Source organism: Anabrus simplex, chromosome 5 (genome assembly GCF_040414725.1).
Source record: "Anabrus simplex isolate iqAnaSimp1 chromosome 5, ASM4041472v1, whole genome shotgun sequence".
In the NCBI taxonomy this organism is placed as follows: Eukaryota; Metazoa; Arthropoda; class Insecta; order Orthoptera; family Tettigoniidae; genus Anabrus; species Anabrus simplex.
In genome coordinates this window covers 359,898,698-359,913,704 of record NC_090269.1, presented here as the reverse complement: position 1 = coordinate 359,913,704, position 15,007 = coordinate 359,898,698, and the positions used below count along the sequence as shown (strand labels likewise).

The 15,007-nt window shown below is 40.6% G+C and overlaps 1 protein-coding gene across 1 annotated transcript in view; it reads right to left on the bottom strand.

Annotated features, from left to right (window-relative positions):
• The window catches only part of rhea (Talin_middle and talin-RS domain-containing protein rhea), a 419,010-nt gene that overhangs the window by 307,177 nt on the left and 96,826 nt on the right, over positions 1 to 15,007 (bottom strand). Inside the window, exon 2 of the mRNA XM_068227664.1 lies at positions 8,374 to 8,484. The gene's annotated coding sequence lies outside the window, so the exon portion shown is untranslated. The remainder of the gene's footprint in view (positions 1 to 8,373; positions 8,485 to 15,007) is intronic.

Below are 15,007 nucleotides of genomic sequence, written 5' to 3'. Positions count from 1 at the left end.
AAGAGGTCGCTCCATTAACTAGAATAGACCAATACTAAACTTAGCAGACGCCATCCCATAAACAGCGCAGAGTAACATAACTAACATCCTTTTGAAAGCGCGGAAAACAAAATGCTTCTTGATGCACATTAAACCAACATTTACACTGAACTGCTCAGCACATGGAATTGTGTCTGTTACACAATAGTTCCCTCCGTGTGTGTATTACAGCCATCTGTAAAAGCAGAGAACTTTTCCCAGAAGAACGACGATTAATAAAAGAGCTAGCTTCTTGACAATCGAATAAATCATCACACAATAGGGTCTCCCCTTCTTCATGAGAGTAATAATGGAATTTCATAAGATGACAATAAGGGTGTTATATTGCGATATAAAATGAACTGCAAAGGCTCATTTTAAGGCCAACCGTTTCGTTACGAACAAGGATGCCACTACAGTGAAATGGGGAAAAACCACCGCGTGAAGTAAGGTTTGGAAAGTGGTACTTGAAAATATGCCTCGAAGATATTGCACAAACATCCACGGCGTTAGTAATACTGGTACTAGCAGTCGTATGTTCAACTATGTTAAAGTTAGGCTAGCATCTTCTAACCATTCAGATCTCTCTTATTCTCCCCACACAGAGAAAACATTTTTATATGAGGTTTGATCTCCTCACCCGATGTAAAATTAACACAGATTTTCAAACGACGTGAACATGAAAGTTACAACTGCCTTGCTGTTATTTCTCTATATATAAAAATGAAATGAATGCATGCCTTCCGAAACTACATCATGCCTGGGCGCAATTTCATAAAACTTAGTATAAACATTCTCAAAGCGATCTGTCGCATGACTACGTTTTATTTCAAGACATAGGTCTAAAATGATATTATCTGTATAACTGTTTACGATAAAATCGCACAAAAGCTTACTCCGAGATCAGTTACCATGGTTACGCGAGCTTTGCAATGGCATAAGTTTACTGATATGAAGGCGAGATCCAGCATATTGTAGCTTCCAGTGTGGTTAAAGTATGTCTGCCTGCGTACAGGTTCTCTACACCAGAAACATTCCTCCTCAAATTATCTTTCGCAATTGATCTCAAATTTCCAACGCCCCAAAGCCACCCAAAGGTCTGGAGAAATGACATTAAGATTTACGACTTTATTACATTTTCAGTTTAACGCAGTAGGAATTTGGTATTCAAAGCGTACTACGTTAAACTTGGATGAATTTCAGCTCGTAAAAGAATTACCTCATACAAGTCCACCTTTTCAATACACATTGTGATTTATTAAAATTCCAAATTGATGTTACATGACGTCACAAGCTCACGATTTTAAATTACCACAATCAAAAACTTAATCAACAGTAGATTTTTGTATCCTAAGATGATACAAGTTTTAGATATACGTATACAAGGGTACTTGAGTGCTTTTAAATATTATCTGTCAAACACGACCAACAAACGTTATTTTACCCTCTATGAAGTTTTAACGACACAACACATATGTCGAGTGCAGTCAAGTGTGTTCTTGTAATAGTCCTTTTAATGTTAATATAGATTTTAGGTTTAGCCTAATGTCTAGTCTACCACTTTAATTTTAAGGACAATACGGCAGAAGATGCCTAATACAGGCGAAACATGTCCCGTTATTTTAACCTATAACAACGGTTTTGATTTTTAATTAATCACAGTGTACTGAAAATGGCGGACTTCTATGATATAATTCTTTCATGGCCTTATACATAGTTCAATACGGATCCAAATATGAAATGTATAATTTGCAGTTGGATGAATTTGGAAAACTAGCGTACCCGTGCGAGAATTTTCCCACGTGAAAACGCAAATGGAAAATAAAATCAACACTTTCGTGACATTCTTTTCTCAGTGTTGTGGTAGACAGAAACAGCCGAGTGAAGAACGGGTATGTTCGCTAGATTTTTTTAACAAAATTACAGCTAGGTATTCTACCGGTAGCAGCCACAAAGTAGAACAAAGAGTATGTCTGTAATCACCGACTACGAGTTCGAACAGTGTCGCCCAACATCCTGAGTCAAATGGTGAAAATGATTGTTTTAAAGGGACAAAAAGCTGACCATCCCTTTTTAACACTATACAGAAGAGAAAAAAATTCCAACTTTTCGAAGTATGAAAGTACCGGCAAAAGAAAGGGAAGAATCATAAAAGACTGCCGAGACCGGAAGAGAACAAGTGTTGAATAAGGGAAGTCAAGACGGAAAGATAAGCGAAGATTCTGACACAAGCAACGCCAGAGTTAGCCCTGAGGTCGGTAGATCACGCTCCCAAACTCTAAAAAAAAAAAAAAAAAACATGGCACAACAGCCCTGGAAGGACCTTCGCCTACCAAGCGACCGCTACTCAGCCCTAAGGCCTGCAGATTACGAGGTGCCGTGTGGTGAGGCCCACGAATCCTCTCGGTCGTTATTCTTGGCTCTTGAGACCGGGGCCGCCATCTCACCGTCAGATAGCTCCTCAATTGAATCGTTTGTTGCAGAAACAGCACTTCTCCACTTTTTGACACTATATGAGTTAATACTGCCATGATTAATGCACGAAGGGCTACCATTTTGTGCAGAAAAAACCCTTCTACCATATACCTCTGCCTGTCAGTCGCGAATGAAAGTTTCCGTTTTGTGCAGAAAGGACACTTATCCTGGAGAGGCGTTGTTTTTACTTCACTTGAGTCGCTAGGAAGAGGTGTGAAAAGAGATGCAAAAGTCGCGTTTCATATAAATCAATTTATGGAGTTTCAGTATGAAGCAAATCATATCTTGGGAAAATACTGTTTTGATGGACTGTGCGTTCATACTTTCAAGTTGCGTATTTCTGCAACCCGTCTCCCTGTGTTACCAACTAGACATGCTTACCCAAAAGGCTGTGTTCCATTAAATGAAAAGAAATTAGCAGACATAAAGAAGTTGGAATCATACATACCAGAAGAACACCATGAGTTTTATAAAGCATGAGTTTTATAAAGAACTGTTTGCATGGACAACATCAGCACAACAGAAGTGGGAAGCATTGTTCAAAGATAAGAGACTTACATGTTACTTGTATTATATTGTGTTGTTTTGTTTTATATATATTTTGAACTTTGGAAAGGGACATAAAAGGAGTATTCTTCTGTTTATTTTTCTATACAATGTGGTCTAATCATAATATGTGCAAATAAGTAAGTCTTACAAATAACTATTAAATGATGGGTTTAAACACTGTATTGCCTCAGTACAAAATTTGTACTTTATTTAATAAAGTTCCTTTTGAAATTGAAATGACGTTAAAATCAATGTTACACTTCCTTATATTCTCATTAATGGTGTTTGTTGCAGAAACATCATGTCTCCACAATTTTCAACAAAGTCTGTAAAGGAACGTATTGGACTAATTCATACAAACAACCTATCTGTCATAGTCATTTCAACAGTAGAATAAGCATAATAAATATCGGAAGGTTAGAAATTACATTACACACTACAGACAGTTTTTCCTGTTTTCTGAACAATTTGGTACGTTGGAGAAGTGTCGTTTCTGAAACAAACGATTCAATTGTAATCACGTAGGCTTGAGTGGACCTCAAACCAGCCCTCAGATCCAGGTAAAAATCGCTGGCCTGGCCGGGAATCGAACCCGGGGCCTCCGGGTGAGAGGCAGGCACGCTACCCCTACACCACGGGGCCAGCTCCCAAACTCTATAGTCATAAAAACCCTAGAGGAGCGGAGGGTAAAGACTTGCATTATATTTAACCGCGATATTAAGCCACAGGATGTGGTTAGTCGAATGTCTGGGCGCCTTCTCCTTCGGGAATTGCTCTATATTTCTGACGTAGGCTCAGAGAACTTTACTGTCATGCAACCACCAAGTGCCTGGAAGTAGTAGTTTCATTTCTAAACGTCTCAACACCCTGGCGGAGAACAGAACCCCTGTCTTTCCGTTGAATCAATGAAACCTTTATCGCCTCGACCAAATGATATATTTAAAAAAATTCGAGACAATCTGGAATAGAACAATGCTAAATACAGGATGTTCACAAATTACTGGACTATTATGTAATACTAAATTATGCCTGGACATCTGCCGTGTTACACGAGGGGCACACTAGACTAAAACTTCACACGGTAATGTAATGTATGTCATGCAATTCTGTTCAATGCCTACATTCTACATTCTACATTAAATATAGTATTGCAGAAATCAATAATTTGTGGACACTACGTATGTTCAATATTATTACATGATAAATGAAGTACCATGATAAGCATTTGGTTTTCACCAGCCTCTTCAAGATATAATAAGTACACAGTACGTCAGCAAGAAGAGAACTACTGCGAACACTAGATTCATCAAATACCGCGAAAGCATAACTAGCAAAGGCAACCAACGCAAAACAAGGAATATTCCTCAAGAAACAGAAACCTCAGGTTAGTCAACTGTGGAGAAGCTTTTTCCACTGGAACTAGCTAAGAGGTTTGGTTTACAGGACTTTATTTTATTTTATTTTATTTTATTTGATTTTATTCCTAGTGGTTTAACGTCGCACTATCACATGGAAGGTTTTCGGCGACACAAGGATAGGAAAGGGCTACGATTTGGAAGGCAGTAGCGGCAGTGACCTTAATTAAGGCATAGCCTCAGCATTTGCCTGGTGTGAAAATCGGAAACCACAGAACACCATATTCAGGGCTACCGACGGTGGAATTCGAACCCACCATCTTCCGAATGCAAGCTCAAAGCTACGCCGCCCTAAACTCAAGCCCAACTCGCTCGGTAGGATGAATAATTTAAGCAAACTAGTTTCGGTAATATGAACCAAACCTCTTAACAGCGCAGTCCTCTGGAAACTTAGTCGTGTGACCGAAAGCTAACTAGCTGAGGTAGGGGAGGGGGGCGGAGGTGTTCACATTTTCAGCGCAACTGAATCCATCACCGTAACTATCGGTCTGTGTTCTAGATAACTGGTCAGGGTCTTCACCTTCGAGCCTTGAGTTCGATTCCAGCCTATGCTATTTTAATCGTAATCAATTGCCATGCTTCAAAGTCTGGGTGTCTGCAGCGCCCCTACATTTCTGGAACTCACATACCACACTTGTCCTCCATCACACTGACATGCAGATTTCAACATGTGGTAGGTGGATTGTGCGGTCAACATGACTAAAAAGACCTGGAAAATGCCCAACCACTCAACTACGACACAAGACTATCAGATGTCCATAGACTAAGGACTAGGAGAGCTGAATGAATAAAGATTGGCGTAAAGACTAGGTCAATGGTATCATTAAGTCAATATTAATCGGATCGGTATTAATCAGAAATTCCACCAAGTTCGGTTAGCGCAGAAATATAATAGAATATTGACTATTACCTAATAAGTGGGAGAGAACAGGAACCAATCGCTACATGCATGAATTTAAAAAATACGATTTTTCAGTGGTCGGATGCGATCGCCTGGTAGACACGAGAGCCAGCAACACACCTGACACTGCGGTCTGCGGGTCAGCATACACACCAGAGGCTCGTCGCCATGGAAACACACAGGAACCTATACTGCAGCCAATGTTTGCTCTGCTTGCAGTCATTGATGATTAGCTCGATCAGTCAAGGACTGACCTCGCTACGGGCGCTTCCTCTTTGCGTTTGAAACTTCTCGTTTCCTCGTTATACCACACACGCCTATACATCAGGCATCCTAACACGTGCACTAATCACTCTCAAAGACAGTTCTCTGCTATGTAACAGTGCTCTTCAATTTCACAAATAATGGACCTTGTTTTGAAGTATGCTTCTCAGTGAGTGACCTGGTAAAGCTTACTTACAAACAACGACGTAACATTACGCGAATAATAATAATAATAATAATAATAATAATAATAATAATAATAATAATAATAATAATAATAATAATAATAACCGTATGGCCTCGCCTACCATTTGCATTTTGATTTGACAATTTCGGCTGCCTTCACATCAATTTCGATGTTTTGTTCTACTCACTAGATGGCAGAGAAATCTGAGCTCGAGTGGGCGCCCTACGACAAGGTTTTTTATTAATTTTGTTGGTATATCATCTGTCAGCAGATATATTATACATCATACGACATGGAATTCTCAACTGACTTCTCCCCTTCCCCGTAAAGATCCGGCTACTTTTGCTGCGAATTTAGGATCCAGAGGCCAAAGCTCTACCCCGCCAAGTGCCAACCCCTTTATCTAGTTCTAGAGTTCCCTTGCGTTGGTTGGCAGTTTACCCTTACTTACCCTTTGCTCGTTACAGTCTAACGAGGTGAAGATTGCTACAAGGTCAAGTTATAACCAGCTGATAGGCTGGAAACCATCCAATATTCAGAATGAATCATATATCTTAGTTTCATTATATGCCCAGTGGTTTACTGAAAAACAGGTTCATCGGGAATACTTAAACCCCTTCCTTGTACTGAGATGAGCTTACTTTTGTGTCTGCTTTGCACTGGGCCGAAAACGCTTAAATATTAGGCTATAAAATTAAGCAAGTCATTCCTGTAAATAAAAGTAAATTATTTACATTTTCATCCTATATAGTGATAAAGCAATTATAACTGAGTTAGAAATGTTTTGCTATCGAAGAAATGGTTAACATGAGCATTACAAATTATTTAATCCCACATAAAGAAAATGTATATCGTCGTTGCTCCTGTGAAAACCGCTATGTGAAATATTTCAGCTTAGAACTAGCGTTCAATATTATACGAGTTATTTCAAAAAAGGGCCGATGACCTAGACGTCAGGTCCCTTTAAACAACAAGCATAATTAAATTCAAAGAATGTGTTCACATATGTGTTGCGGGTCAGTATGTATCCTCGATACCTATATAACTAATATGACAACACAACCCGTCAGTACTATATTCAACCTGTTAGTGGGTTACTGAGCTACTATAGGTAGCGAGGACCTTCGTAGTACCGTTCCAGAAAGCTGGTGTAGGCGCACTTCATAAAGCGGTCTGCTTAAACCACTCCGGTTATTTTGTCTTCACTCCTCCACTTCACATCTCGCCTAGGGCTGACCTCCGTTTCATAGGTTAGTGTTTGTGTGCCTGAAATACTTCAAATCAATACGAGATTGGCTTGTCAAAGGGCTGGTGTGGCCAAAAAAATTATAAGTATAGAAGAAATGCATGTATTGTGTAGAGATGAGAAGAATGCAAGAATGAGGAATGTGGCCTGCAAGCACGAACTTCCTGCTCTTACCAGACAGATCGGCTCTTATCTGCTCGTATCTGCTACACGAAAACATTGACTGACACTTTGTAGTTTGCTGGATTACACCTGACAAGAGCGATGAGCTGCCAGTAGAAGATAATATGAATTCGCCTGGATAGTAGCGGAGTTGCTATGGTAACCATTGCGTCACTGGCTCTGCTAGTGAAAACCCCTTCGTCCCGTGCCTCACCGGGCATGTGCATTCTTCTCATCTCCCAACAGTACTGTATATCACAGTTTACAGAATGAAGATGGGTCACAATACCATCAATATGGAAGACCAAATCTAGCTACATTCACCGGTTTTCAGCATATCTTTATTGCACAGCCTTCTTCTTTGTGGCATTGCTGGATAGGTATAAAACACTGCCGCCCACTGGGTGACTGAACAATCAAATGGACTGATAATACCGAGCCTATTATCGAGTTTCGAGTTCAGGTCGAGGTACAGTGTTCACTGTTCAAATACGGTATTTACCCGCATTGAGCAACAATGAGTCTGGTTCGAGTATGTTCAGACTCGTTCATATACGATTCTCCCTCTCTATTCGTTCTACCAGCAGGCTCGTTCTCACACCAGAATAGTAGAAGTGGAGTGGTATAATCTGAAGGAATGAGCTCAGACTCGCTCATAGCACGGCTCTAGCCAGGAATATCTAGCAATGGAAAGACGGAACCTCGGATTTTTTTTTTTTTTTTTTTTGCTTTACGTCGCACCGACACAGATAGGTCTCATGGCGACGATAGGACAGGAAAGAGCTAGGACTGCGAAGGAAGCGTCCGTGGCCTTAAATAAGGTACAGCCCCAGCATTTGCCTGGTGTGAAAATGGGAAACCACGGAAAACCACCTTCAGGGCTGCCGACAGTGGGGTTCGAACCTACTATCTCCCGAATACTGGATACTGGCCGCACTTAAGCGACTGCAGCTATCGAGCTCGGTGAACCTCAAAATTGACACGGAGGCAATCTAAATGGCGCCATATTAAAATGCCTGCACATGTCAGCCGAGGTCATACTATTATTATTGTTATCTCGAATGAATGAATGAATGCATGAATAAATAAAATAAATAAATAAATAAATAAATAAATATATATAAATATATAAATAAATAAGCATGTTTGTACTTACCTTTTAGTGCTAAGATATGTTCAGCATCAGCGTCTTCGTAGTTTCTCGTCTCGTTTCCAGGTGAGGTATTGGGTTCGAGTTAGGGACCGATGTTAAGAGTAGCTGATTGGCCTGTAAATGCAAAAAAGTACCACCAGTCAAATAATGTATGATACGTACGGAAAATGAAACCATGAGAACAAGCAAATTCAGGGCATTAAATTCAAACAAAAATGTTACTACTACTACTAATAATAATAATAATAATAATAATAATAATAATAATAATTTTACGTCCCACAGACTTCTACGGTTTTCGGAAATGCCGATGTGCCGGAATTTTGCCCCGCGGTTTTTTTACGTGCCAGTAAATCTACCGACATGAGGCCGACGTATATGAGCACTTTCAAATACTACCGAACTAAGCGGGCGTCGAACCCGCCAACTTGATCTCAGAAGGCCAGCATTCTACCGTCTGATGGTGAGATATTCAGTCCGGCAAAATATGTTACTCTTAGGGGAGGAAATCATATGGAATTCAGGAATTATCGGTCAGTTCGTGACTTATCAAGTGTCCTTTCCAGAGACCAGTAGTATCAAAGCAGACTTGACTAAGAATCTAGACCAGCATAACCTCATCAACTTAGCCTAGAAGAAAGGTAACAGACATCGTGGTTAGTTTTCTGCAACAGTACATAGTACCTTAAAGAATTATAACACCAGGCGAGCTGGCCGTGCGGTTAGGGGAGCGCAGTTGTGAGCTTGCATGCAAGGGATAGTGGGTTCAAATCCCATTGTCGGCAGTCCTGAAGATGGTTTTCTGTGGTTTCCCATTTTCACACCAGGCAAATGCTGGGGCTGTACCTTAATTAAGGCCACGGCCGCTTCCTTCCCACTCCCAGCCCTTTCCTATCCAATCGTCGCCATAAGACCTGTCTGTGTCTGTGCGACGTAAAGCCACTAGCAAAAAAGGAATTATAAAACATATTTAGTCGTAACCTTAGATTATATTCTCTGAAAAATACCTGTTACTCGAATACACTGAAAATGTGATAGTAATAGCTGATATGATACTAATAACTCAACATTAAAGATCTCAAAAAGCTGGAAGAAAACTGACATTTTTACGTAGAATTAGCCTTGAACTGCAAAGAAGTGGTCATTAGAAGACCTACGTCGTCATCATCATCTTAAACATCTAAAGGCTTGTCGCTGCGACCAAAGTTGCATGTTACCAACCAGGTTCCAGCTTCAAATACGAACTGCAACTCAATGACTCTCAAAGTTGCTTCGTGTACGAGAGTCTTGGCCGTCATCATCTCTTTATCTTCCAGTACACAGGAGATGAAATTATTATGCCTTATTAAATTACGTCACCCTGTCATTATTGCCTTCGTGTTCCCTATTTAACTGAACGGATTTATCTTCTCATTTCTCTCTTTCAAAACTTCCCAATTATTGTTCCCATCAATCCATCGTTTTCTGGTCACTCTCCTCCTGAAACACTACTAACACTACTACTACTTCTTTCCTCGTATGCCTAAAGTCTACGTCTCGATTCCATATGCAAGGACATTCCAAACATAGGATTTGTACATACTTCTTCCTTATATTAATATTCAGATGTTTGTTCATTATTAGGAACTATTTGGATTGCAATTCTTCTTTTGGTCTCTATCATATGCATATAGCCTATTTATTCTCACTGGTAAATAATGGTTCCATGAAGCAAAAATCATTTAACTTCCTCCAGTTGTACCTTTCCTATTATTCGGGAGCCGTGCTTCAGTTTACTTCACTTCTGCTTATTAACATTGCCTGAAGACTTTTTTGTATTGATTTTAAGTTTCCATTTTTTCCAGAGCCTCCTTTAATATCCTCAACATCCGATTCAAGTCTTGCTTTGAATCTATGATGACGGCGCAAATTAAAAAGACAGATTTGGATTAACATTATCTGTCTTCACGTCTAAATGAATATATTAATAACTAACAATCATTACGGGGAGAAGGTATGATCTTGCGGTAAAAGTTCAGACCTTGTCACGCAAGTTTGTATCATAGTAATCATGGCTGACGATGGGCGAATGGACGCTGCCATTGGTTGAAGGCTAGTCCACTGAAATGTCGTTCCCATAATTCAATACAGACAGAAGTTATGACCAACTTACGCGATGAAAAGACCTAAGAGTGAGGCAATGTCAAAGAATAACCATATGAAACAAATAAGAGTAAGAATATCTGGCTATGTTGAACTATGGTAGTGACATTTCATAGGGCAAATCTTCAGGCGATGCAGAGTCCATTCGTGCCAACGCCAGCCACGATTATTGACGATTATATAACAACGTGATTGAATATAAAAAAGAAATAGAGGCCTAATTATTAGTAGTACGTAGCGTTCCCGACACCGGAAGAAAAAAATCACAACGAAATGTAACGTGAATGATAAACAATGTATAATAGAGAAGAAGAATGTATGTAAATGGAACCAACCTTAATGTAGTGGAGGTTAGGCGACGACACGAATAAACAACACGATTGAACTTCTCATTCACTAATAATTTGACGTGACGGCCACACCATTCACATACTCTGCTATTTGAAATCAAATTGTGACGTACATAGAATTGAAGTAAATCCTTGAAGTTGTTCTTGTAATTCGCTGAAAAACTTGTTACATTAATAACACATCCATCGTACGATGCCATGTCAATATAATTAGATATGTTTTCTGTATCAACAATGGCCAGATGCACTGGATGCGCTATGTACGAAAAAAAGAAGTAGTAGGCTTTGCTTCTATCAATCCTATCATTTCGTGACCAGTAAGCGACATAGAATGCCGTGGTGTATTAATGTGAAGAGAAACGTCATTGTGGTCCAGGGCTAAGTCGTGCGAGTCGTCTGCGAGAAAAATAAACATAAAACAGTCATACCGCGCGTAAATATTGCCGATGCAAGCGGTAACCATGGTACTAATGTTGCGTGACATAGACTGAACTTCTAATGATCTTGCTAACAACTAATGATCCTCTCAGATGCCCAGAAGTTGGACTTTTATATCACAGGCGTTGTGGCACTGGCTGACAAAGCGCGGTGGTTTAGTTCAAAGGTTTGCCGCGAACTCGTGTTGCTGTATTTCAAGGGTAGTATCGCTCTCAAGTAGTGCCACCTTTGAATTGGAAGTTCTTGTTTTGTCTTTTTACGTCTCACCGACGCAGATAGGTCTTATGGCGACGATGGGATAGGAAAGAGCTAGAAGTGGAAAGGAAGCGGACGTGGCCTTAAGGTACAGCCCATTTGCCTGGTGTGTAAAAGGAAACCCACGGAAAACTATCTTCAAGGCTGGGGACAGTGGGGTTCGGACCCACTATCTCCTGAATACAAGCAGTTAGATACGTGACCCAAACCACGTAGCCACTTGCTCGATGAAATATTGTATAAAACGATATACTGTAAATACGTTCACATTAATAAACTCGCGTTATTAAGGTCGATTCACACATCTCCGGGACGTGACGGCGCTTTCCGTGCCGTGACGGCATCTTCCGTGAAAATAAAATATCGTCGCCATGTAAATGAAGGGATGAGTTCATACACTTCCGTTGACGTCATTCGCCGTGACCTTCAGTGCTTCTCCGTGATCCGTGCCGGCAATACGTATTCGCTCGCCAACGATATTTTCTTGCTTTCACGGACGTGATTTCTCTCATCGCGTCTTCCTGCTTCTCTGCTTTCGTAGAGTACTGAGGTTATCTGTGTACGTTTGAACTTTATCTCCCAAAATGAAGGACGAGCTGCTGATTGAATTAGTGAAGGCACACTCTTTTATATATAATTTAGCTGATTCAAATATATGGATAGTGCTTTGAAGAAGCGTGTATGGGAGGAAATTGGCGAGAAAATGGAAGCTGAAGGTAGGTAACCAATTTTTTCTGCTCTTAAGAGTAAGAAAATCAGTCTGTCTGTACATAGGCAGCGACTTTATCGCGACAAGGCACTTTCTGCCTCCAACCTACAAAGTCAGGGGCATTAAAAATTAATCAACAATTTCATTTAATTTTTCAAGCAATTAAAAGCAAATGTAGTGTACTAATACCATTAATACTTTCTTCGCTAGTAGTTGTAGTAAATAATTTACTAATACCTCACTTTATTGCACAACCCCCCCCCCCCACCTTCTAAATGTTTAACAAGTCGACGCCTATGTACCTGCGACAATGTGAATATCAATCCAAATTTAATATAGTTATAAACATAACATTATAAACAACTGTTATAACAATTATACGAGTATAATCATATACAGTAGGCCTATATAAAATAATATAATAATCATAATATACTAATTATGTTACTAAAAATTGGCATTCTCAGAACTTAATATACTAGCATATCGGAAAGGTCTTCAGCCACTCTCTAAGTGACGTTATCGACATTTTTCATATGTGTTCTTGCCATGGTACTGAACCAGCTTCTGAGCAGAAATAATCTTTTAACTTATCCCTTATGCAGAAAGCCTCTCTGGTCGAATTCCCACCACGAGGGGGTAAGTTTTGGAGTTGTGGATTGACAAACTCTTGGTTTGTGGAATCACTTGTTTCTTCCTCTCTTTCTCCTCTTCATCCAAGATTATAGCTATCATTAACAGTTCATCATCGCTAAGAAAACTCATCATGGAACACTTGATTGCCGACTTACAACTGCACGGAACTGCACGGAACTGAAGTGTGAGAACAGACGTGAAATATTCATGTCGGAAAGGACGGATACGGACACGGAGAGCGCCGTCACGTCCCGGAGATGTGTGAATCGACCTTTAATCTGTGTACACACTTCGCTGGGTATTTCAACAACCCAAGAACAGCGTAATTTATTTTTAGTAGGCGCGAGGGGGGGGGGGGCAGGGAAAGATTGCTTGTGCTAAAGTTTCGCGTGGGTTTACTGGTTTTGCTATATTGAATTCGTGAAACTGTACTACCTTCAATATTGTTGATAGATCGTGTAAAGAGTGTGGAACATCTTGGTCAACAGCCACGCGTAGATAGTGAAACATCTAAGAGAGCGAATTTTCAGACGCAAGATAAGTTATGGGCAACCTTATAATTAAAAATAGGTAAAGACAATACTAGAGCCTTAAAACTCTACCGGTGGACCTGTTTATTAAGACCGGCAAGGGTATAGCTCTGACGGTAGAAGGGAGACTTTGAGCTCAAGTTGGCAGGTTCGAACGCGACTCAGTTCGGTGAAATTTCATATTAGCAAGCCTCGTGTCACTAGGCTTACAGCCACGTAAAAAGAACTCCTCCATAACAAAATTCCGGCACCTCGGGGTCTCCGATAAACCGCAAAAGTAGTCCATGTGACGGAAAACTAATAAAATCAACGGTGGTGGTGGTGGTCGAGCGCAGCTGGCTCTTACCCGGAAGCCCCGTGATCGATTCCCGGCCAATACGAGGATTTAAATTCTGGACCGGTCGCGAAAGCTAATAAGAATGAGGATGTTGTCCCGCACTATCGGGCACTCCAATATCTACAAGCCATCTAACAGTGCAGCAGTCGTTTGACAGGGCAAGGATCTCAATAGGCTCGATGTGGTACAAGTTGGTTTTAATATCAGTTTTAGCAACAGCAATAATAATAATAATAATAATAATAATAATAATAATAATAATAATAATAATAATACACAGAATATCGTTAGGGTGTAACTTAATTTTGTCATAACTAGCCAAACTTCGGTGCGAAGTTCCAGATAAGTTCGTCACAGAGTCAGCAACGCTCTTTTGAGTCTTGCTCAACAGACCGCGCACGGCTCGAGATGATGCATAGAGCAGAAGCTCCAGCAGTTACTCCAACAAATATAAGGTTTTTTTTTTTTTTTTCATGCTATAACTACATCGGTACGTAAGAGAGCGTTAGTTGAACAGCCTACACCATGCTCGGTGAGACCATGCAGTAGGTTACACTTTAAAGGTTATTACCGCTGGGCGCTCCAGTTCCGGCATATCCATCTGTCAGCACTCCTCCGCCCACTCCATACTACTCGCTGGCTTCCCGCAGCGAGGCGCTGTAATTGTTTCTCTCTTGTCACTTCCTTCTCCATTCCCAATCCGTTTCAACAGTTCATCATACTTCGCGAGTATTCAAGCGCTGCAACACGACGCTCACCCTAGCTAAAATCTCGCTAATGTTTAGACCAGTACATTGAGGGAAGTCGGATGGTTTCGGAGTATTGACTTTGCCATTGTTACATTTTTTGAGACGGCATATGGCGATCATAAGTACGCTGTGCTTATTGTGTGTCCTAACTGCTGCTTTACTATGAAGTCTGTATAGCCTAATGTGCGACAATGAAAACTTGTGGTTCAAGACTGCGAAAGAAGCTCCGAGGTATGTTTGGAAACTTGTGAGAAAGTCACACCCAGGATGACCTCTGAAAGACGCTATACGGCTGTAGAAAGGCTCTGGGAAAAAATAAATCACAATGGTTTCCTGTTCCCCTAGCGGTTCGTATTTTGCATTATGATAGATGTTATACGTTAAGTCATCAGTCCATAGGCTGATCGAATGCGGGCTGAATGGCTCCGGCAGTTGAGGCGCTGGGCCTCTGACCCCTACTTGACAGGTTCGATCCTGGTTCAGTCCGGTGG